This window comes from Panthera leo, chromosome A1, assembly GCF_018350215.1.
Source record: "Panthera leo isolate Ple1 chromosome A1, P.leo_Ple1_pat1.1, whole genome shotgun sequence".
Classification (NCBI taxonomy): domain Eukaryota; kingdom Metazoa; phylum Chordata; class Mammalia; order Carnivora; family Felidae; genus Panthera; species Panthera leo.
In genome coordinates this window covers 96,019,640-96,041,932 of record NC_056679.1, presented here as the reverse complement: position 1 = coordinate 96,041,932, position 22,293 = coordinate 96,019,640, and positions in this window count along the sequence as shown.

The window sequence follows — 22,293 nt, the reverse complement described above, 5'->3', positions numbered from 1 at the left end:
TCACCAAGATTCACCCATTTATCCCCGAGTTCTCTGATCCAAATCTAACCTCTCGGATGGCTTCCCTCCATCCTTTCCTCTTACTATTTTACTTCCAATCTCCTCAAACTGACCCACTGACATCGCTTTTATTGATGCCAAATGTATTGTTTTCTCTTAGAAGTATGTCTCTAAACCTTCATCTATGGAAGATTACATGCTATTACCCTTCCTAAAGGACTTTTGGGCTTTGCTTTTCTGAACAGATCAAAATAAACAAAATACCTATTTTGAAAAGGACTTTTGTGGAAACCTCATCACTTTGCCTTTCTTAGATCAATGCATCTTTCACACACAGTTCACATGTACTTTCCATAACTGTTACTACTGTCCAACAGATCCCTCCACCAGAAAGGAAGAGGCCACTGCTTTCCTCCGTGTTTGCATCGTCCAGGTAAGCGAGGCAGAAATGACGCAACTTTAAAAATCTTGATTATGATCTGTCGAAACCCAGCACGTTAAGTCTGTACTAGAAGGATAATACAGATTTAGGTTTTATTGGAACTTAAAGAAAGCAAGCTTTTAAGGAGCCTGCTCCAGCACTTGGAAGGGGAAAGTGATCTCAAATGTATGGGAGTGAAAAAAATTGTTTCTTATTTCAAAGAGGGCTTACCTCTGAGAATTAATGGAGCCCTGTCTAAACCCCATGCCTAAAAATATATTAGTTTCTCCATGGAACAGAAATACAGTGTATGAGAAAAATGGCCCATTCCTAGACCCCTGTGCAGATCCTTGAGTATATTAAAAGGATAGGCAGAAACCCAGTAGGAGAAAATAAGAAGAAAATTCCTCTCTGATCACTCAAGAGGACAGCCTCTCACATTCCAGACGGAGGGAACTCAACTGTCTGCTTGCCTGGCCAAAATTTCACAAGTCCAGAAGGTTTATCGAACCCCCACCCCCATATAGGGCGTCCTGCACCCTCTCCACCACCTGATTCCCTGACGAGTTTTCTGCGGGATTTGACTGAGGTTGTGTCGACAGTGCGTTGGCTCAAATATGCTGCGTGTGATTTCTGCTTTCTTTCAGGGCTTTTCCAATGCCCTGGTGTGAGGGGGTGACAAATTACGTGCTCGCCCACCCAGGGGAGCTCTCTAAAGCAAGGGTGACAAGTGCTTTCCCTTGGAGATCTTTTGTGGACGTTTTGAGAACTGTTATGTTTACTCCCCAGAAAATCTCAGAGGGATCAAATGCCAATGGCCACGCCCAGGGAGCAACCTCCCACTGTGCTCTCCCGTGGACCCTTCACCTCTCTTGACTGACTCTCACTGGCTGCTGCCTGTTATGTTCCCTAGAATGATCTCTTGTCACTTCCCCCCCCCCAAAAAAAAACACATCTACACACAAATCCTTAGTTTAGCCTCTGCTTTGAGTAAAAAAAAAAAAAAAAAAAAAAAAAAAACAAAAAACCCAAGCTAATTTGGAGAGGACTCTAAATCCTATTCACAAATACTGGTAGCGGTCTGGTGGGAGAACTCTGTTTTCTCTCAATCTACAGAGCCAACAAGATTCATCCAGAGGTGTGTATCCAGGCACAGGAGAGTAAAGATTTTATTCAATGTCATTCAAGGCTTGAATCTCCAGAGGCCATCAGTGAAAGTTGCCCTTTTTTCTTTTAATATTCCATAGGTTTTGCTTTTTTCAGCTACTTCAGCGAATCCCAGCCTACAAACATTCCTTTTTTTCCTTATCAAAGCGGCCTATCTTGGGTTGCTTTTTCCATGTGTCTTATCCAAACTGCTTCAGGTCCCGCCAGCCAATTTCCTTCTGGGTCTTCCTTATCATAAGATTTGGAAGTAACCTTAAAACGTAGTCACTTCATGAGTCCAGTGAAAAAAGCCGGGGCTTAAACTTGGCCAAATAGCTGACCCCGGCTACTCTAAATGGTGCACAGTCTAGATAAATCACTTTGTCTACTGCTTTATCTCAAATGGGCAAACAGAACTATAGTTATTTCGAGGTGATAATTTACCATGAAATCAATAAATACAGTTATTTCCTCCGTGATACATGTTCTCTGTATTTTTCCACTCTTTGTGCCAAAATATAGTAATTCTTACATTCTGTTAGGCTAATCAGACATTGTACTTCATTTTCCAATGAGCTACATACAGTTAAAAATGCTCTTAAAATATTTTAACAAAGCACTAAGTCAAATTTTATAGTTCATACGGTATTCAATAATATCAAAATGATGCAAGCAAATAGCGTATTGTCTTGTACAGACATTACATGCAGGTACAGTAGCAACTGCTTCCAACATGAGGAGAATAAGATGAGATTGTCTAATTTGTCTTGTGTTTGTTTATTAATACTTCCTGGATCTCAGATACAGGGGGTTGAGTTTATCAAACTCCTCAGTTTATTGCACAGTGTCAACCTTGCGTAATGAAAGTTTTCTCCCTTACTGTATCTGTGCATTCTCTGGTTCATTTGTTCATACCCTTATAGCCCCTTTCTTCCCCTTCATCCCAGGCAACAATTTTAATACATTCAGTGTGTTTCTGTTTATGTGAATACGTTCTTACAAAAGGCAAATTGTATAACACACAAATATTTTAATTTAGTTAAATGGCATTGTGTTATGTATCTCATTATAGTGCTCATTTTTTCAATATGGATTATTCTTAAAGACCCATTCACAGCTTTGCTTCTGTTTGGAATGTGAAAACCACAAGAGAACATTGTTCTTATTCCAACAATAAGAAAATCAGACAAAGGATATGGGACTAGGTTTTGCAGTGTTTTGTTTTGTTTTGTTTTGTTTAGTCTATCAGTGAGCTGAAGTCTGAAGGCAATAAGGTGAATTGACTTTCAAAGGGTGACAAACTCCTCCAAGGAAAGAGAGGATGTACCAACTGTTTTTCCACTGGCAAAGCACAAGACAGAAAAATAGCGCCCATTACAATGGATAAGAAAAAAAAAATACCGTAACTGAAATGTCAACAGACACATGAAGGCAGAATATGGGCTAGTATGACAGGGTATAGTCCCTGAGAATCCCAGTAACAAAAGGACTCTCTAGCCACCTGCCAGATTTTCTCATAAACCTTCAGCAGGTGTCCATGAGGACAACAGGAGGCAAGAAAGGACTCCTGAGAAAGCTAGAGATGATGATCACCCGAGGAACAGGCATGAAGTGTAAGTGTGGCTAAGACTCTTCTCTCGTTCAAAGCAAAAACTGTCTCCCTCTAGGTACAGGGCAAGGAAGCTTCCTTCCCTATGATCCCAGAAATAGGTGAGCTTTCATTGAAGGAGGGGTAAAAACAAAAGCTGTCTGCCTCTTAGGGAAAACAGGAAAGCCTCCCTTTTCCTGCCACAGGCAGAGGTTAGCTGCTGCTAGCAGAAGGGAAGAAAGTCTCTGGTTTCAAGCATCCTACACAACTGCCAAGTGGTATTGACCTTGGAAGTGAACAAGAATTCGTTTGCGTCCCAGAACCACTGGGCCAGACTCCCCATCTAGGACAGGCAGTTTGGCTGCTGTGTGAGGAAGGACAATAATGCTGAGGGTTCAGGGACACAGGAAGTAATGATTAGACTGCCTCAACCACACACAACCTGACAGAAGCAGAGGAACACCGATCTCTAAAAGTGAATCTTACAGGTCTCACTTTCTACTCCTCTTTTCTTCATACTATCCAAAATCTAATGGAAAAATAATTGCAGAAGACACAAATACCAAAAAAAGGACATACCACCAAAAGATAAAGGAGTCAAGAGAACCAGACCTGGAGATGGTCCATATATTAACAATATCTGACAGGGACTTTAAAATAACTATAGTATGTTTATGAATATAGCGAGAATACGGACAACATGGATGAACAGATGGGAAATCTGGAAGAAGGATGGATACAGTAGGAACATTAAAAGAAAATGACAGAAATTTTTTAAAACTCCTATCAAAGTTGAAAATTTCCTTTAATAGGCTTATTTGCAGACTGGACACATTAAACGTAATCAATGAATTAGAATACATTTTGGTAAACAAGCAATTGGATTGCTCAGTCGGTTAAGCGACCAAATTTGGCTCAGGTCATGATCTCACATTTCATGGGTTCAAGCCGCGTGTCGGGCTCTGTGCTGACAGCTCGGAGTGGAGCCTGCTTCGGATTCTGTCTCCCTCTCTCTGCCCCTCCCCCACTTATGCTCTGTCTCTCTGTCTCTCAAAAATAAGTAAGCATTAAAAAAATAATAATAAACAAATAGAATATATTTGGGAGAAATTCTCCAAAGGGAAAATACATATTAAGAGAGTGAAGGAAAGAAGATAACAAAATCCCCATGTCCATTAGCAAACAGTCTAATGCATGTGTAATTGGAGTCCCAATACTAGAAAAGAGAAAGAGACCAGGATCATAGAAATACTTGAAAAGATAATGGGTGAGAACTTCACAAAACTAATGAAAGACAACAAACCACAGGTGTGAGAACCTCAGAGAATGCAAAACAGGATAATGAGAAAAATAACATATACAGGTACATCATAGACAAACTACCGAAAATAAAAGATGAATAAACATTACTAAAGTTGCCCAAGCTAGAAACATTTTACATATAGCAAAACAAAGACAGCAATGACCTCAGACAACTCATCAGAAAGTATGCGAGTCAGAAGACCACAATGACATACAATACTGAGAGAAACAACGGTCAACCCTGAACTCTAAGGTAAGTGTTAGTAAGTTATTCCAACAGAATATGATAACAGATAAGTTTGTAACTACGCCAAAAAATGAAGTGACAGGCCCAGTAAAAATGTAAGAAAATAGACATTACATTTTCCTCATTATTGATCTCTTTATGTGACAGAGTGTAAACCAAATCATAACAATGTATTTTAGGGGTTGTAATATGTACAAAACATATGACGGCAATAATATAAATGAAGATGGCGGAAAATGGAAGTAGATTCTAGTCTCTCACACGATGTGTCAAGTAGTACAATATTCTTTGAAGGTAGATCACTGTCATCTCAAGACATGTACTGGTAACCCTAGAACAATCACTTAGGCGATAAAAGGAGGCATAACCAGTAAGCTATTAGTGGAGAAACACTAAAACACTTAATACTTCATAACAACTCATAACAACTCATAACAAAAGGAAATTAAAAAAGAAACAGATGGGACAAATTAAAAACAAAAAGTAAGAAGATACAAGATATCAATATTTGCTATCATATCACTATGACATGACAGTCCTAACATATCAATAATTGCTTTCTATGTATTTTATCTAAATACTGCAATGAAAGCTTGAGACTGTAAATGCAAGTAACAAAGCCATATCCAATTATCTGCTGTTAAAAGATGACGGAAAATGAAAATAATAATGAAAAGGAAATTGTAGTGGCTTTACAAATATCAGGAAAGTATACTTCAAAACAAGGAATTTTACCAAAGTAAAACAATGAATTGATTATTTAAAAACATCTAACACAACATCAGAATCAGTCATTTTTTCAAGGGGACATAAAACATTCAAGAAGATAGACTGTAACCTCAAAGAGTAAACTTCAAAAATTATATCATCTGACCAGAACAAAACTGAACCATCAGTATAAATAGGCAATATGCATGGGGCGCCTGGGTGGCTTAGTCGGTTAAGCATCTGACTTCAGCTCAGGTCGTGATCTCACAATTCATGAGTTCAAGTCCCACATCAGGCTCTGTGCTGACAACTTGGAGACTGGAGCCTGCTTCGGATTCTATTTCCCTCTCTCTCTGCCCCTCCCCCACTCACACTCTGTCTCTCTCTCTCTCTCTCTCTCTCTCTCTCTCTCAAAAATAAACACCATTTTTTTTTAAATAACAATGTGTATGGAAAATACTCAAGTAATCACAAAGTCAACGACAAGTTTCTATGTAGGCTCTGGTGCAAAGAAACCATAAGGCAAATTAGGCAGTATCTTGAACTGAATGGATATGAAAACCTAACACTAAAACTTGTAGAACATAGCTAAAACAATACTTATATTCAAATTTATAGCAGTAAATATTTACATTAAAAGATAAGAAAGTCTCAGAATAATGATGCCAGCTTCTAATATAATAAACTGGAAAGAGAAGAGCAAAGTAATCAAAATGCAAGTAGAAGAAAGGAAATAATAAAATGCAAAAATGAATAAAATAGGAAAGATAAAACCAAAGAAAAAAGTAAATACAACAATTTTTTTTTCTCAATCTGTGAAAATGGTAAAATTCTAGGCAGATTGATAAAGAAAAATATAGCTTACTAGTCATCAGGGAGAAAAAGAGTATAGCACTGTGTCTATTATGGTAAATTCTAACAAACATTTAAGGATTAAACACCAATTATACACAAACTGTTCTCAAAAATACACGATAACATCATGGTTTCTACCACATTTCAGGAGACCACATCATCCTGATATAACAAAGAGATTCCAAGAAAATTACAGACCAATATCTCTTATAACATAGGCTCAAAATCTTTAACAAAACATTATCTAAGTCCAACAACATATGACCCAACACATGGGTAGCTTCATCCAGGAATGAAAGAATTTTTTAACACTTGAAAATCAACGAGTATGATTCACCAATAACTACACACTATAACAAACTACAAAATAATGCCATCATTTTAAGAGACAGAAAATGCATTTGAAAAAAATTAAAATTTTATTCATGATAAAATTCTCAGCAAACTGGGAGCTTCCTCAGACTAATAAACACCATCTATGAAAAACCAACACGAAAACATTTTACTTAGTGGTGAAAGATGCAATTCTTTACCTCTGTGACTAAAAAAAAAGCAGACAAACATGTTCAGTCTTACCCTTTTTCATTAAACTTGTACTGGAGGTTCCAGAAACTTCAAAGTTTGGTGGTGGGGGCCGGGGGTGGGGGGAGAAAGATTGATGGGGAAATGAGTAAAGATGGTCAAAAAGTACAAACTTCCAGTTATAAAATAAATGTCATGCGGATATAAATGTACAGCATAGTGACTATAGTTAATAGCACTGCATTGTATATTTGTAAGTTGCTTAGAAAGCAGATCTTAGAAGTTCTTGTCAGAAGACACAAAAACTTTTAACTACATGGTGATTGATATCAACTAGACATGCTGTGGTGCTCATTTCACAATAGATACATATTGTGAATTATGTTCCACACCTAAAACTAGTATATTCTATTTAAATGTTATCTTAATTTAAAAAAACAACTCTCAACACCCAACAGGAAGGAACAAGTGATCCAGATAGAAACAAGGCAAAAGATATGAAGGGACGTGTTACTGAACAGATACACACACAGCCAAGAAGCCCATGCAACCCTTGAGAAATACAAATCAAAAACACAATGAAATAGACCCAATTGCATGGCGACAATAAAAAAGATCACAGCAAGCACTGGTATATATGTGAAGCGATGAAATCTCTCATCTGTGTTTAGTGGGGCACACTGAATGATATATCCACTTTGGAAAAAAGTTTCATAGTTTCTTAAAAAGTTAAGTACTCACCTAAGGTATGACCAAGCCATTCCACTCCTAGGAATTTACCTAAGATAAAAGGAAGTATATGTGAATTCCAAGATTTGTGTTTAAATAGTTATAGTAGTTTTATGTGTAATAGCCCCAAACTGGAAGCAACGCAAATGTTAATCAGCAGATAAATGAATAAACAAACTGGTATATTCATACAATGGAATGCTGAATAGTAATAACACATGTAACAGCATGGGTGAAACTTGAAGTAATTATAATGAGTGAAAGAAAACAAAGAAAAATAGTGTATGCCGTGTCTTCATTTATATAAAACTGTATAGAAAATATAAACTAATCTATGGTGACACAGTCAGTAAGGTTACTATTATTAATTAAACACGACATTGTGTATTTTTTATTTGTATTTTTTTCATGACATCATGTATTTTATAAACTTATTTATAAAGATGGAATTAATATACAGTAAACTATACAAATTTAAAGGGATACATATTTTATTTATTTTTCAATTATATATGTACATATACATATATACATCATATATAATGTATAATGTATTATATAATGTTATAGAGAGCATACATATATAGCATTATGTATGCATATGTATATACATATAAACATTATATAAAATGTGCATTATGTATGCATACACATATATACATTATATAAAATGTGCCCTATGAATGTATACATTATGCATGTATGTATGTGTATGTATACACATATATACATTATATAAAACATGCACTGTATTATATAATGTGCATGTACATTATATATGCATTATACATATATATATATATACATATATATACACATACATACACACAGAATGCTAAGAATGCCTTTATTTCCAAGATAAAGCAGTTTATACCAATATTCCCTATTATATTTTAAAAAATCATTTAGAAAAGAAAGATAAATGCAGAGCACATATATTGGAAAGGACAAGTAATTTGATAGCAACATACCCTCTACATAGAAAATTCCAAAAAATCAAGCAAAGAGTCACTTGAATAAGTGAATTTATGAAGGTCACAGAATACAAATCAAGATACAAAATCAACTACATTTTTATTTATTGGCAAATAAAATAGGTAACTTTAATTTTTAAAAACAATATGCTTTCAGTGTTCCATCAATAAGCATGAAATGCTTAAGGGCCAGTATAACAAAATATATGCAGGATCTGTACACTGAAAACTGCAAGACATTATTGACAAAAATCATGCAAATGCAGAAAGTCACCCATATTTATCATCAGAAGTCTCATTATTATTAAGGTTTTCTCTTTGTATTTACCGACTGGGAAATTCAACAAATTTTTACTGAAATTCTAGGAATATTTTTATATTACATGAATTTAGAAGTTGATTGAAAATTGTATTGAAAAGCAAAGGATGTAAAATTGCAAAAAACATAATTTTGAAGAACAAAGCTGGATACTACTACCTGATGTCAGGACGTACTACAAAACTATAGTAATCAGTGAATGTTACAGGTCTTATATGCTGGATGAGTGAGAGAAAGAGAGAAAGAGAGATATACAGAAAGACTCATAGATCTGAAAATGGAACAAAATAGAAATATACTCACATATACATGCATATATGGTGCCAAATCAATTCAATAAAGAAAAAAAGGTATTTTCAACATGATACTAAAAATATTGGGCATCCATATATATATATATATATATGTGTGTATATATATATATATAATTTATTTTTTTATAATTATATATAAATGTAAATATATATTTATATATATTTATATATATTTATATATATTTTTATATATTTTTATATATTTTTATATATTTACATATTTACATATTTATATACATTTACATATTTATATATATTTACAAATTTATATATATTTACAAATTTATATATATTTATATATATTTTTATATATAAATATATATTTATATATTTATAAAATTATAAAAATTATATATATAATTTTTATAATTATAAATTAATAAAATTAATTTATTTTATATATAAAAATATAAAATAAAAATAAAAAAATATATATAAAATTGCCTTGATCTTTACCTAATACCCTACACAAATTTTAACTCAAAATGATTATAGACAAAAGTTTAAGTCTTGGATATATAAAATATAGAGACAAAAAAACACTGAAAAATACTTATTACAACAAAGTATGTCTTAGATGTGATGCCAAAAGCACAACCAAAAAAGAAGAAAATTAAATAATTCAGACTACACAGAAATAAAAAAAAAATGTCTGTTCTCAAGGCGCCTGGATGGCTCAGTCAGTCAAATGTCCAACTCTTGATTTCAGCTCAGGTCATGATCTCAAGGTCACAAAATGGAGCCCCACGTGGGCTCCACACAGGGTGTATGATTCTCCCTCTCCTTCTGCCCCTCCCCAACTCATGTGCACTCTCTCTCTCTCTCTCTCTCTCTTTCACTCCCCATCCCCCACAAAATGTCTGTTCTCAAAGATACTGTTAGGAAATGAAAATACAAGGAGTGGGAGAAAACATTTGCAAAAAATATATCTAATGAAAGGACTTACAGCCACAACAGAAAAAGAGCATTTGCTGCTGAATATAAGAATGTAAACTTGCTAACACAAAAAGGACAAAAAATTGGTTGCGACATTTGAACACACACAATAAATAAATGGCTCATAAAGTGCATGACAGTGACATTCAAATGCATCAGCTATCAAGAAAATGTAAATAAAATCTCTAACAATATATTAATAAACATTAGAATGACTAAAACTAAAAATCTTGACATGAGCAAATGATGATGTAAATGTTTAGCCAATGGGACTTGTATACTGTAAGTGGGAATGTAAAATTTCCACTTGGAAATCAGTATATCAATTTCTTATCAAGTTAAATGCACACTTTCCATATGACCCAGCTCTTTAACTTCCAGGTGTTTATTCAAAAGAAATGAAAACATATGTTCACACAAGTATCTGCATGCAAATGTTTAATAGCAGCTTATTTAAAAGAGTCCGGAACTAGGAACAACCCAAATATCCCTCAGTTGGTGAAAGAACAAACACATTTAGGTTACAGCCCAATAAGAGAATACTACTCAGCAATACCAAAAACTGTTCGTATGTTCATACCAGAAGAATCACAAAGAAGTAATGTTAAGGGAAAGGATCCAGGCAAAACGACTACATACAGTATGATTCTGTTTCTGTAATATGGTTTAAAAAAAATGTCAAGCTTCGGGGACAGAAAATAAATCAGTATGCATCTATTGAGATGATCATGTGACGTGTCACACTGATTGATTTACATATATTAAACCAATTTTGCATCCCAGGGACAAATCCCACTTAATCATGGTGATTGATCCCTTTTAATGTGCTGCTGAATTTGGATTGGTAGCATTCATTGACGATTTTGGCCTCTATATTCATCAAGGATATTTGCCTATAGTTTTTTAGCATTGTCCTTTTTCAATTTTTAATCAGGAGAGCTCTAGCCTCATAAAGTGTATTTGATAGTATTCTCTCCTCTTTCACTTTTTGGAAGAGTCTGAGAAGGACTAGTGCTAATTCTTTACGTGTTTGGTAACATTTATCATTGAAGCCATCTGATCCTGGGCTTTTCTTTGGGGAAAATTTTTGATTGCTAATTCAATCATCTTACTAGTAATCAGTCTACTCAGATTTTCTATTTTTTTCCTAATTCAATCATGGGGAGTTGTAGGTTTCTGCGAATTTTTCCATTTCTTCTAGGTTGTCCAGTTTGCTTGCATATAGTTGTTCATAGTAGCCTCTTCCAAGCCTTTGGATTTCTGTACTATCAGTTGTCTCTTTTTTTATTTATAATTTTATTGATGTGGATCCTTTCACTTTTTTCCTTGGTTGGTCTAGCTAATTTGTCAATTTTGTTCCTCTTTTCCAAGAACCAAATCTTAGTTTGGTTTTTTTCTGTAGGTTTTCTGTTTGCTATTTCATTTAGTTATATTCTAAACTTTACTGTTTCCTTTCTTCTGAAAACTTTGGATTCAGTTCATTCTTCTTTTCCTAGTTTTTTAAGCCATAAACAGGTTGTTTATTTGAGTTCTTTCTTCCTTCTTAATAAAGGCATTTCTTGCTATGAATCTCCCCAGAACTATATTTGCTGCATCCCTAAGTTCTGGTGTTTCCATCTCTGTTTCAAGAAACATTTTTATTTCTCCTTTAATTTCTTCTTTGACCCATTGGTTGTTCTGAGAGTATTATTTAATTTCCATGTGCTCATGAATTTTCAAGTTTTCCTGTAGTTATTGATTTCTAGTTTCAAGCCACTGTGATCAGAAAAGGATACTTGGTATGATTTCAATCTTCTTGAATTTGCTAAGATTTATTTTGTGGACTAACATATGGTCTATCCTAGAAAATGTTCCATGTGTATTTGAAGAGAAAGTGCATTCTGCTGTTGTTGACAGAACATTTTACGTCTGTAGGGTCCATTTGGTCTATACTACTGTTTAGATCTGTGGTTTCCTCATTGATTTTCTGTCTGGATGATTTGTCCACTGTTAAGAGTGGGGTGTTAAAAATGCCCAACAATTAGGATTATTGTTTATTTCTCCTTTACCTCTCAGCTTTTGCTTTGTATGTTTAGGTACTCCAATATTAGGCACATAAATATTTATAATTGTTCTATCTTCTCCATGGATTGACCCCTTTATCATTATCTAATGGCCTCTTTTGTCTCTTTTTACCATTCTTAGTTTACAGTCTATTTCATCTGATATAAGTATAGCTACCTCTGCTTTTTGTTGTTGTTTTCAAAGATTTGCTTGACTCTAAAAAAAAAAAAAAAAGGTGGGGGGTGGCGCCTGGGTGCCTCAGTCAGTTGAGCATTCGACTTCGGCTCAGGTCATGATCTCGCAGCTTATGAGTTTGAGCCCCGTGTCAGGCTCTGTGCTGACAGCTCAGAGCCTGGAGCCTGCTTCAGATTCTGTGTCGCCCTCTCTCTCTGCCCCTCCCCCACTCATGCTCTGTCTCTCTGTCAAAAATAAATAAATATGTTCTCAAAAGAAAAAAAAAGATTTGCTTGAAACATCTTATTCTATCCAATCACTCTCAATCTGTGTGTGTCTTTAATGCTCAAGTGAACCTCTTATAGGCAGCATACTGTTGGATCTTCTTTGATACATTCAGACGTTTTCAATCTTTTGATTGGAGAAGTTAATCTGTTTACATTTAAAATAATTGTTGACAGGTAAGGGTTTACTATTTCCATCCTGCTACTTGTTTTCTGGTTGTTTTGCAGATCCACTTTGTTTTGTTTTGGATCCTGTTATCTTTTTGTGTGTGTTTTGATGACTTTTGGTATCAGTATTTTTGACTTCTCTACTGTGTTCTTCCCTGTAATTAATACAAGATTTTCCCTTGTGGTTACTGTGCGCTTACCTAAAACCTCTTAAACTAATGACACCCTGTTTTAAAAGGATAACAACTTAACTTCAATAAAATTCACATAGTTTTACTCTTCTCCCCTTACATATTAGGTTATTGCTGATACAACTTACATAATTTTTATATTGTGTATCTAATAACAGGTTATTCTATTTATGGGCATTTTTGCTGTTGTCTTTTTTTTTTTGACTTGTCAATTAAAGTGAGTTATACACAGCTATTACCATATCATAAATTCTAACTATTACTATGTATTTACCATTACCAGGGAAATTTACACTACTATTATCTTTTTTTTTATGTTAATAACATTCTTTTACTTCTGCTTTAAGAACTCATTTTAAGATTTCTTATAAGGCAGGTCTGGTGATAATATCTTCAGCTTTTGGGAAAGGCTGTATTTTTGAAGGAAATAATACTAATCTTGGTATCTAATTCTTGGTTGACAGTATTTTTCAGTATTTTTGAGTATGTCAACCCAGTCTCCTGGTCTGAAAAGTTTCTGTTGAGAGTCTTCCAGTAATCTTATGGGAGGTCTCTTTTATATAACTTCTCTCTTTTCTTTTGTGGCTCTTAACTTTCTTTACTTTTTTTTTTTTTTTTTTTCTTTTTGCTCCTCAGCCTGGGTCATTTCCAATGTTCTATCTTCTCAGTCTCTGATTCTTCCTCTGGCATGGTCAAGTCTAATTTTGAAACTCTATTAAATTCTTTAGTTCAGTTGTTGTATTTTTTTAAACTCTAGGATTTCCATTTTTTATTTTGTTAAGATTGCTGTTTCCTTATCAAAGGTCTTGTTTTGTTTATGCATTGTTTTCTTAATTTCAGTCAGTTATCTGTGTTTTCTTGTAGCTCACTAAACTTCCTTAAGAGGAGTATGCTGAATTCTTTGTCTGACAGTTCATAGGTCTCCCTTTCTTTAGGGTCAGTTGTTAGAGCTTTATTAGTATCCTTTAGTGGTGTCGTATTTACTTATTTTCATGACCCTTGATTCTTTGTGCGAGGATGTGTGCGCTTGAGTAATGCCACTCGTCTTCCAGATTTTACAGGTTTGCTTCATCAGAGACAGTTCTTCACCAGTCAGCTCAGTTTAGGTTTTGGGTGTGTCTACTTCGGCAGGTGGGACCTGTTGTCATGGTCTATTTTGGGATGAGGCAGCTGATTGTGCTCTGAAGATGGAGATGAGAGGATATGCCACTGGCTGAGAACAGCTGGATTCAATTGCTAGCTTGGTTACCTACTCAAATAAGGCTATAGGATAGGCCCCATGGTTTCCTAGGTTCTTGGTTGGGCTTACAAAACAGTCAGGATGGGGTACTATCTTCAATAACAGATGTTCCTACAGTAACAGGGCAGCAGGCCAAGGCCCAGGGACTATATAGCTGATTGATTGCAGACCGACACCAGACCTGAGGATGCACTGAAATCCCTGGTCAGGTGAGGTCACCTGTTTTACTCTGCCAATGGAGGAAGCCACAGGCTGTGCTCTCCATTCAAGGGCCACTGTATGTAAGGCTGTTGAAGGCACTACATAGCTTCCCTTGCACTCTGGTTAGTTTCCTGGTTGGACAGGCTCAAGGCTGTATTCAGCAATGACTAGGGCGTTGCATTAGATTCCCTGCTTGGGTGCAGCAGGTGAATCAGCCCTAAAACTTGTAAAGCTCTTTTTGTTGTTGTTGTCTTGACTCAAGTCAACCCACACCCCAAGGTATCTGATTGAAAGAGTCTCTAGCTTTGCTCTACAAACTACCAGCTCTGTCTGTCCTTCTCTTAGGTCAAGTGCTGCCAAGGAGCAAAACTTACAGGAATTTTCTGGTGCCCTTCTTGCCTGGTTTGAGGGTGAGGGATTGTTCTACCCTACTCTTAATTTCCACAACAGGATCTCCAGTTAGGAGGGACCCGGAAGTACCCCCAACCATGGCTATGAAGGAATCCCCTTATGCTATGCACAGGAAGCCTGCGTGCCCAGTCCTGGCTTCACTCTGGAGACAATCAGCTGAGCCTGCCCACCTGTCAGCTCAAGCACCACTGGGTCCCACAGATTCCAGATTCCAGACATTCTGGTCAAATGGGGCTAGAAGGCCCTCTCCATAGCAGGAGGGGGCTATGATTGGGCTCCATGCCTGGGTGTGGATAAAACGGATTTGAGGGTCAGCAGAAATCCTCCTATGAGGATCTAGATCGGGCAAATATGCATCCCAGCAAGCGTCCTGGGCAGAGTGCACGCTTGACTTCCTTCTGGAGATGAGTAAAGGCCCTATTGGGATTGCTACTTGGGCACTGCAGGTCTGACCTCAGTCTGCCAAGATCTTGCTGTTGATTTCAAGCCCCTACCTCCTCCTCCATCACTGTCAGACTCCCAGTGGCTGGGCCCCACATATTCCTCTGCAAGCTCTAGGGAATCTCAAGGGAATTTCTCCATGTAGTGCTGCAATGGCCTGGGACACAGGCAATGTGGTCCACATGCAGCCACCCCTCTTACCTTCTAGCGTAGTCTATCGCGGGCTACAGGGGGGTGCTTCAGCCTCATCTTTGTGTTCTAGGAGTTTCTCAGTAGTGTCTTATTCATCAATAGTTGTTAGTTGTTGGGAGGGGGAGCAAAGTCAGGAATGATCTATGTGCCCACCTTGATGGAACTCTCCTATCTTATTTATATTGATCATTGTTACATACACCCGAGTGTGGAAGTTAGTCAAAACTCATTAAACAGTACCTTTAAAAAGGTAAAATTCAATGGGTGCGAACTATTCCTTAATAATTCGTGACTTTAAAAAATAGAAAGATCTCTCCATGTTGCTATGTATATGGCTAATTCACTGTTTGGAATCACTGAAAGAGTCACCATGACATACAGTTATTTATGCACTTTTTCCATCATGGTACCCAAATTCTCTCCAACTTCTGATCACCAGCAACACGGTGGTAATTAACACTTTCACACATGTATATGAAAATTGCCATGGATTATCTATGGAATATATTCTGGGGAAAAGAACTGCTCAGTCATAAGATACATGCCATGAGTTTGCCACAGTAAGACCAACTGTCCCTCTTAGAGAGTTCACCAAGCTGTATTTAGTGCTTCTATCTATGTGGGAGGTTAAAAAGACTTGTATAAGAGCCCCTGGATGGCTCAGCCGGTTAAGCAACGGACTCTTGATTTCGGCTCAGGTCATGACCTCATGGTTCCTGAGGTTGGTTAGCCCCATGTCAGGCTCTTCACTGACAATGCGGAGCCTGCTTGGGATTCTCTCTCTCCCTCTCTCTCTGCCTCTCCCCTGCTCACTCTCTCCATCATTCTCAAAAATAAGTAAATAAAGTTTATTTTTTTTAAACTTAATGTTTATTTTCAAGAGAGAGTGCACAGGGGAGGGGCAGAGAGAGAGGGAGACACAGAATGTGAAGCCGGCTCCAAGCTGAGCTGTCAGCGCAAAGCCTGACGCGGGGCTCGAACTCATGGAACGGTGAGATCGTGACCTGAGCCAAAACGAAGAGTCAGATGCTTAACTTACTGAGCCACCCAGGCGCCCCTAAGTAAATAAACTTTAAAAAAAAATGACTCCTATAAGATCATCAGCCTCCCTCCTAGGTGACAGGCCATGCCATGGCTTCACAAACGACTCAACGCCTTTACAGAAATAACTTTTTTCGTTTCTCATTGTTCCCTGCCCAATGGGCCCATCATCCCTGTTGCTTTCATCTTCCCATACATATTTTATGCTTTCTGCAATTGGCCTTTCCCTATCCAGTTGTCACAACAGTGTTTAAATTCTTCTCTGAATTATTTCATTTCTTCTCTCTGATCTTATTCAGGCTTGCTGGCTCTCTGAGAAAGATCTCTCTTCAAATTCCAGTTCTATTTTGACATTTTTCCTATGTGCTGTGACCCATGATTCTTATTCCCAAAGGAAAAGAAACAAAAGTGGGCACAGATACCCAGATTTTCAACAATCAGACATCTGCAAAGCCTCATACACTTAACTTTGAATCTAACCCTCTTCTTTGTCACATTTGGAAAAACGGAATGATTAACATCTATCACGTGCAGTTTTTTGAAGGTAGTTGGGAGACTTAGGCTCAAATTGCTGTTCTATGAGCAAAACTGAACACACTGCATTTTGAAACTTTACTATCACATAAGCCACTAGATTATCGACATGTATCACAATCTAGGCATTTATAGCAATTCTTTTGTGCATTTCTCAGGAAGTTCTTTATCAAATCAATCATGGGCTTTTCTCCCAGCTGCTTGATCTATATTGTGAGTTCAGTTTCTTGTATTGTATGTCTTACCCAGAGAATTAAATTCTCCTGCTTTTCTGTAATTAGGCACAAAAGAGTAATTCTAATATTTATATTTGCCATAGAATATGAGGCATATTTAAGAATTTTTATGGGGAAGTCATTAAGAACACCCATTTTTATGATTAAGGGAAAAGGCAGTTCCAGGATTTTACATTGTACCTAGAGTGAATTCACAGCAACCTAGCTGAATTCATTTTATAAAGTTTATTGTTTTACATGGTTTCGTGTGAATTAGACACTCACTTATGATTAGTCTACTTCCAATAATTAACATTAAGAATCATCAAAATGTGAAGTACCAATCCATAAAAAATTCACTCAGTAAACAATTTTCAGGCACTATAGAAGAATTTATTTACTTCCAAGTACGTGTCTAACAATGCCTTATTATTTTAAGTATCTTCAGAAATTTATATTTCTTATAATTAACATTATTCCTAATTATGTCTAATTTGTTTTTCCTTTTTCTAAGTAAGTTCTTTATTTTGAGAGAGAGAGAGAGAGAGAGACTGAGAAAGCATGGGAGGGGAAGAGAGAGAAAACCCCAAGCAATCTCCAAGCTGTCAGTGCAGAGCCTGATGTGGGGCTTGAACTCATGAACCGTGAGATCATGACCTGAGCAGAAATCAAGAGTTGGAGGCTTAACCGACTGAGCCACTCAGGCGCCCCAGTGTGTCTAAGTGTAATAAGGTTTCACTCTTTTTGTTTGTTTTTAACTTTAGCAGTGTATATCTAAGCAAATACCATAGAATGCATTTAAAAGAGTTCCCTCGAGGGGCGCCTGGGTGGCTCAGTCGGTTAAGCATCCGACTTCAGCTCAGGTCATGATCTCACGGTCCGTGAGTTCGAGCCCTGCGTCAGGCTCTGGGCTGATGCCTCAGAGCCTGGAGCCTGCTTCCAATTCTGTGTCTCCCTCTCTCTCTGCCCCTCCCCTGTTCATGCTCTGTCTCTCTCTGTCTCAAAAATAAAATAAACGTTAGGGGCGCCTGGGTGGCTTGGTCAGTTGAGTGTCTGACTTCGGCTCAGGTCATGATCTCACAGTCCGTGAGTTCGAGCCCCACGTCAGGCTCTGTGCTGACAGCTCAGAGCCTGGAGCCTGTTTCAGATTCTGTGTCTCCCTCTCTCTCTGCCCCTCCCCTGTTCATGCTCTGTCTCTCTCTCTGTCTCAAAAATAAATAAATGTTAAAAAAATTTTTTTAAATAAAAAAATAAAATAAAATAAACGTTAAAAAAAAATTAAAAAAAAAAAAATTAAAGAGTTCCCTCGCTATGGCCCTGGAACAAACGCAAAAGTCCTATTTTTCCCAGAGCTGATTGTAGGCAGAATATATTAAGCAATCAATTATTTAGCTGGAAAACATAAACATTTTAGTTTCTTTGGCTTTGGTTAATGCCCTGTGTTCTTTAACATGCCTGTCTAAAATTGTCCCAGCGAATCTCAAATCTGCACAAAGAAGTGTATACTGAGTGCTGTTCAGCCAAAAGAGACAAATCCAGTAGACAAAATTTGGGTAGAGATTTCTGACTGACTGTTCAAAATAAGCATTCTAAGGGTGCCTGGGTGGCTCAGTCGGTTGAGCATCCGTCTCCGGCTCAGGTCATGATCTCACGGTTGGTGGGTTCGAGCCCGTATCGGGCTCTGTGCTGACAGCTCAGAGACTGGAGCCTGCTTCGGATTCTGTGTCTCCCTCGCTGCCCCTCCCCTGCTTGTGCTCTGTCTCTCTCTGTCAAAAATAAACATTAAAAAAAATTCAAATTGGGCATTCCAGTCACAGTGTGCTTTGGACACCTAACCTCAGGATGCTCCCTGACTCCAGCATCCTGTGGCAAAGAGCTGGGCGCAGGAGTAAGCTGACATTATGATGCCTCAGCAGCATTCTGTATTTCCCCCTCAATCCTGGGGTTTCTCTGCCACCACCTCACGTCATGTCCTAAAAACATGGTCAGCCATTCTGATGCACATGCCTAACGTGACTACCCTTGCCAAGATGATAAAGCAAAACCACGACGCAGGCCGAAGAGTCTATCAAAACATGACATGCACAATATACAAGGAAAGACCCACCGACTTTAAGGTTAATTGGATGATTTACGGTATTTCCTGGGCAAAAAACAATGAGCAGATAGGTTAAGGCTTTACGCAGACCCTGTTAAATCCCTTTTAGTCTAAAAACAACTGGCATGTACCTCACTGAAATTTCTATTTCCCAAGTGGTTTTCCAAAGGAAGAAAGAAGAGTGAAACCAATTAGAAGGAAGGAACACTACCAGCGCCTTTCCAAAAAGAATTTGCCTGCTCATTTCAATGTGGACACAGAAGAGTAAAAGTTTTCACTTAACGGCTGTTGATTCACTTTGCCATCAGTGAAACAAAAACCTCTTTTGCATGGCCTCAGAGACATCTTATTAATGGAAATTAGCATCTGACCCCTACTAACATTCCCACAACACTATATCCAGCAGATCAAAATATTCAGGCTCTGTTTTTTTCTTTTTTGGTTTTTGTTTGTTTGTTTGTTTTTTTTTTCTGCTACCTAACTAACCCCCAAGAAGTTGATTTCAGACCTCCAAAATAACATATGATTTTTATAAGTCGAACACACGGACACGAATACACTTCCCAGCCTTTACACACAAAGGCCCTAATGCTTTCCTGCCGATTATGTTCTCCATGCTCCTCATGAAGGACGCTGTCCTGTCTGTAGACTTGAAGGAACCATGAAACCAACGCCGTGTGCCTGGATTTCACTTTCTCGTAGTGAAGGGGGTAGACTTGTGACTCAAAAGCCTTCCTCCTGCAATACTGCTAAAGTCTGGAAGACATATGCTTAGAAAGATAATGGATTCACGACAAGCAAGAAAAATCTGCAAGGGTAAATATTAAGCCAAAATAACAACTATGAACTTTAATCAGAGAAGGCACCTGTGGTGAGTATGTGATATGTATCTGGTATGTGATGGCCCTAGTCACTAATACCTAGAGTGATGCTGAGATGAGAGCCAATGTCTTGGGAATGCCACAAAGTGAAGGAGCTATATCTAAAATACCTGAATTGGGGCGCCTGGGTGGCTCAGTCGGTTAAGTGTCCGACTTCGACTCAGGTCACGATCTCACGGTTCGTGAGTTCGAGCCCCGCGTCAGGCTCTGTGCCATCGGCTCAGAGCCTGGAGCCTGCTTTGGATTCTGCGTCTCCCTCTCTCTCTGCCCCTCCTCCGCTTGCACTCTGTCTCTCTCCTTCTCAAGAATAAACATAACAAAATAAAATAAAATAAAATAAAATAAAATAAAATAAAATAAAATAAAATAAAATAAAATAAAATAAAACCTGAATTACAATGGAAACCCTAAGGCGATTACAGAAGCACCCCATGTTATTAGCAAATTCTGGGCTTCAGCAACAACAAATTAAATTCTCCCTCTACATCAGAACCACAGTCTTATCACAAATTAAGTTCAACCAAATAAAGAAAAACATTTTAATCACAAGAAAACCTATAAAATAGAATAACATGAAGGAAATTCGGCAGAAACTAAAAGACAACAACTTTAGATCTCCAAGGACTTGAGATAATAGAATTAGAAATTATGAAATAATGTAAAGTGTTCAAGGTTAAAAAATGCAATTTTTAAGAGAATAATTAATAAGAAACTATTACAAGAGTGATTTGGAAAAGAAGTATAATTCTAGAATACAAATTCACAATCCATGGGTAGGTAACAAAATGGTCACAGGCTATCAGAGAACTGTAAGACAGGTCTGAAGGACATACCTACATCATAGTTCAGGCACAGGGAACAGAAAATTTAAACAAGAGAAATGAGGGATAAATGGGAAGTTCATCTTCTAGTTGTAATTCTAGAAGGAAGAGATAGAGACTGGAGCAGGCTAATGGTCTCTATGGAAAAAAGAATGAAACTTTATTGAAAGATATATATATTTTTTTAAGTTTTTTAATGTTTATTTATTTCAAGAGAGAGAGCAGAGCGTGAGCGAGGGAGAGGCACAGAGAGAGGGAGACACAGAATCCCAAGCAGGCTCCAGGCTCTGAGCTGTCAGCACAGAGCGACAGGGGGCTCGAACCCACAAACCGTGAGATCATGACCTGAGCTGAAGTCGGATGCTCAATCAACTGAGCCACCCAGGCGCCCCTACTGAGAGATATTTAAAAGACTGAAGTTAGGTGGGGCAATATACCCTATTCATGCACTGGAAGGCTCTTTATTCAAAATCTCTACTGGACCACAATCTAAAATTTATTCCTTAACGTGAATCATAGTAGAGTTTGAACACCATGTAATAGAAAGTCTTGCCGATGTTCACCAGAGAAGATATTCACAAAAGGATTGTTCACATAAGGGGAGAAGCAAACAAAAAAACCTAGCAGCAATGCATAGCCAAGGGTATGGATAACATTTTACCAATGTCATGGTGGCATTTATTAAGGAGTAAGAAGAAAGAATTGTGGCAACATAAAACAATGTGGATAGATCTGAGAAACAGAATGAGGGAAAATGCAATCAAAAGTGGATAACACAACGTTTGGTATTTTTATAAACATTTTTATAAATTTCAACAAGAAAACTAGATGCCACATTGTTTAGTAGCATTAAACACATAATAATAGCATTAAAAACAACAAAGAAAGGATATGGGTAATGTTGAGAGTAGTGGTTAATTCCGGTAGAGAACTAAGGAGATGCATTTAGGAACAAATATCAATATTCCTGCCATTTTATAGTTAGTAAGTTTGATAGTGAGTTTATAGCTAATACTTAGGGGCACCTGGCTGGCTTAGTTGGAAGAGCATGTGACTCTGGATGTCAGGGCTGTGAGTTTGAGCTCCACGTTGGGGGTAGAGTTTACTGAAAAAAATATATAGTTAGCATTTAATGCTAAACCTTAAAGTTTACCTAGAGGTTATACACATTACTTCCAATCTATCATATATTACCTTGGAAGTGTATCTTGCAGTTTACAGATATTTCTAAGATTGTTCACTCAAATCTATTCCCTTTATACAAAATTCCAAAAAGCTATGTAATCAGGATCCTAAA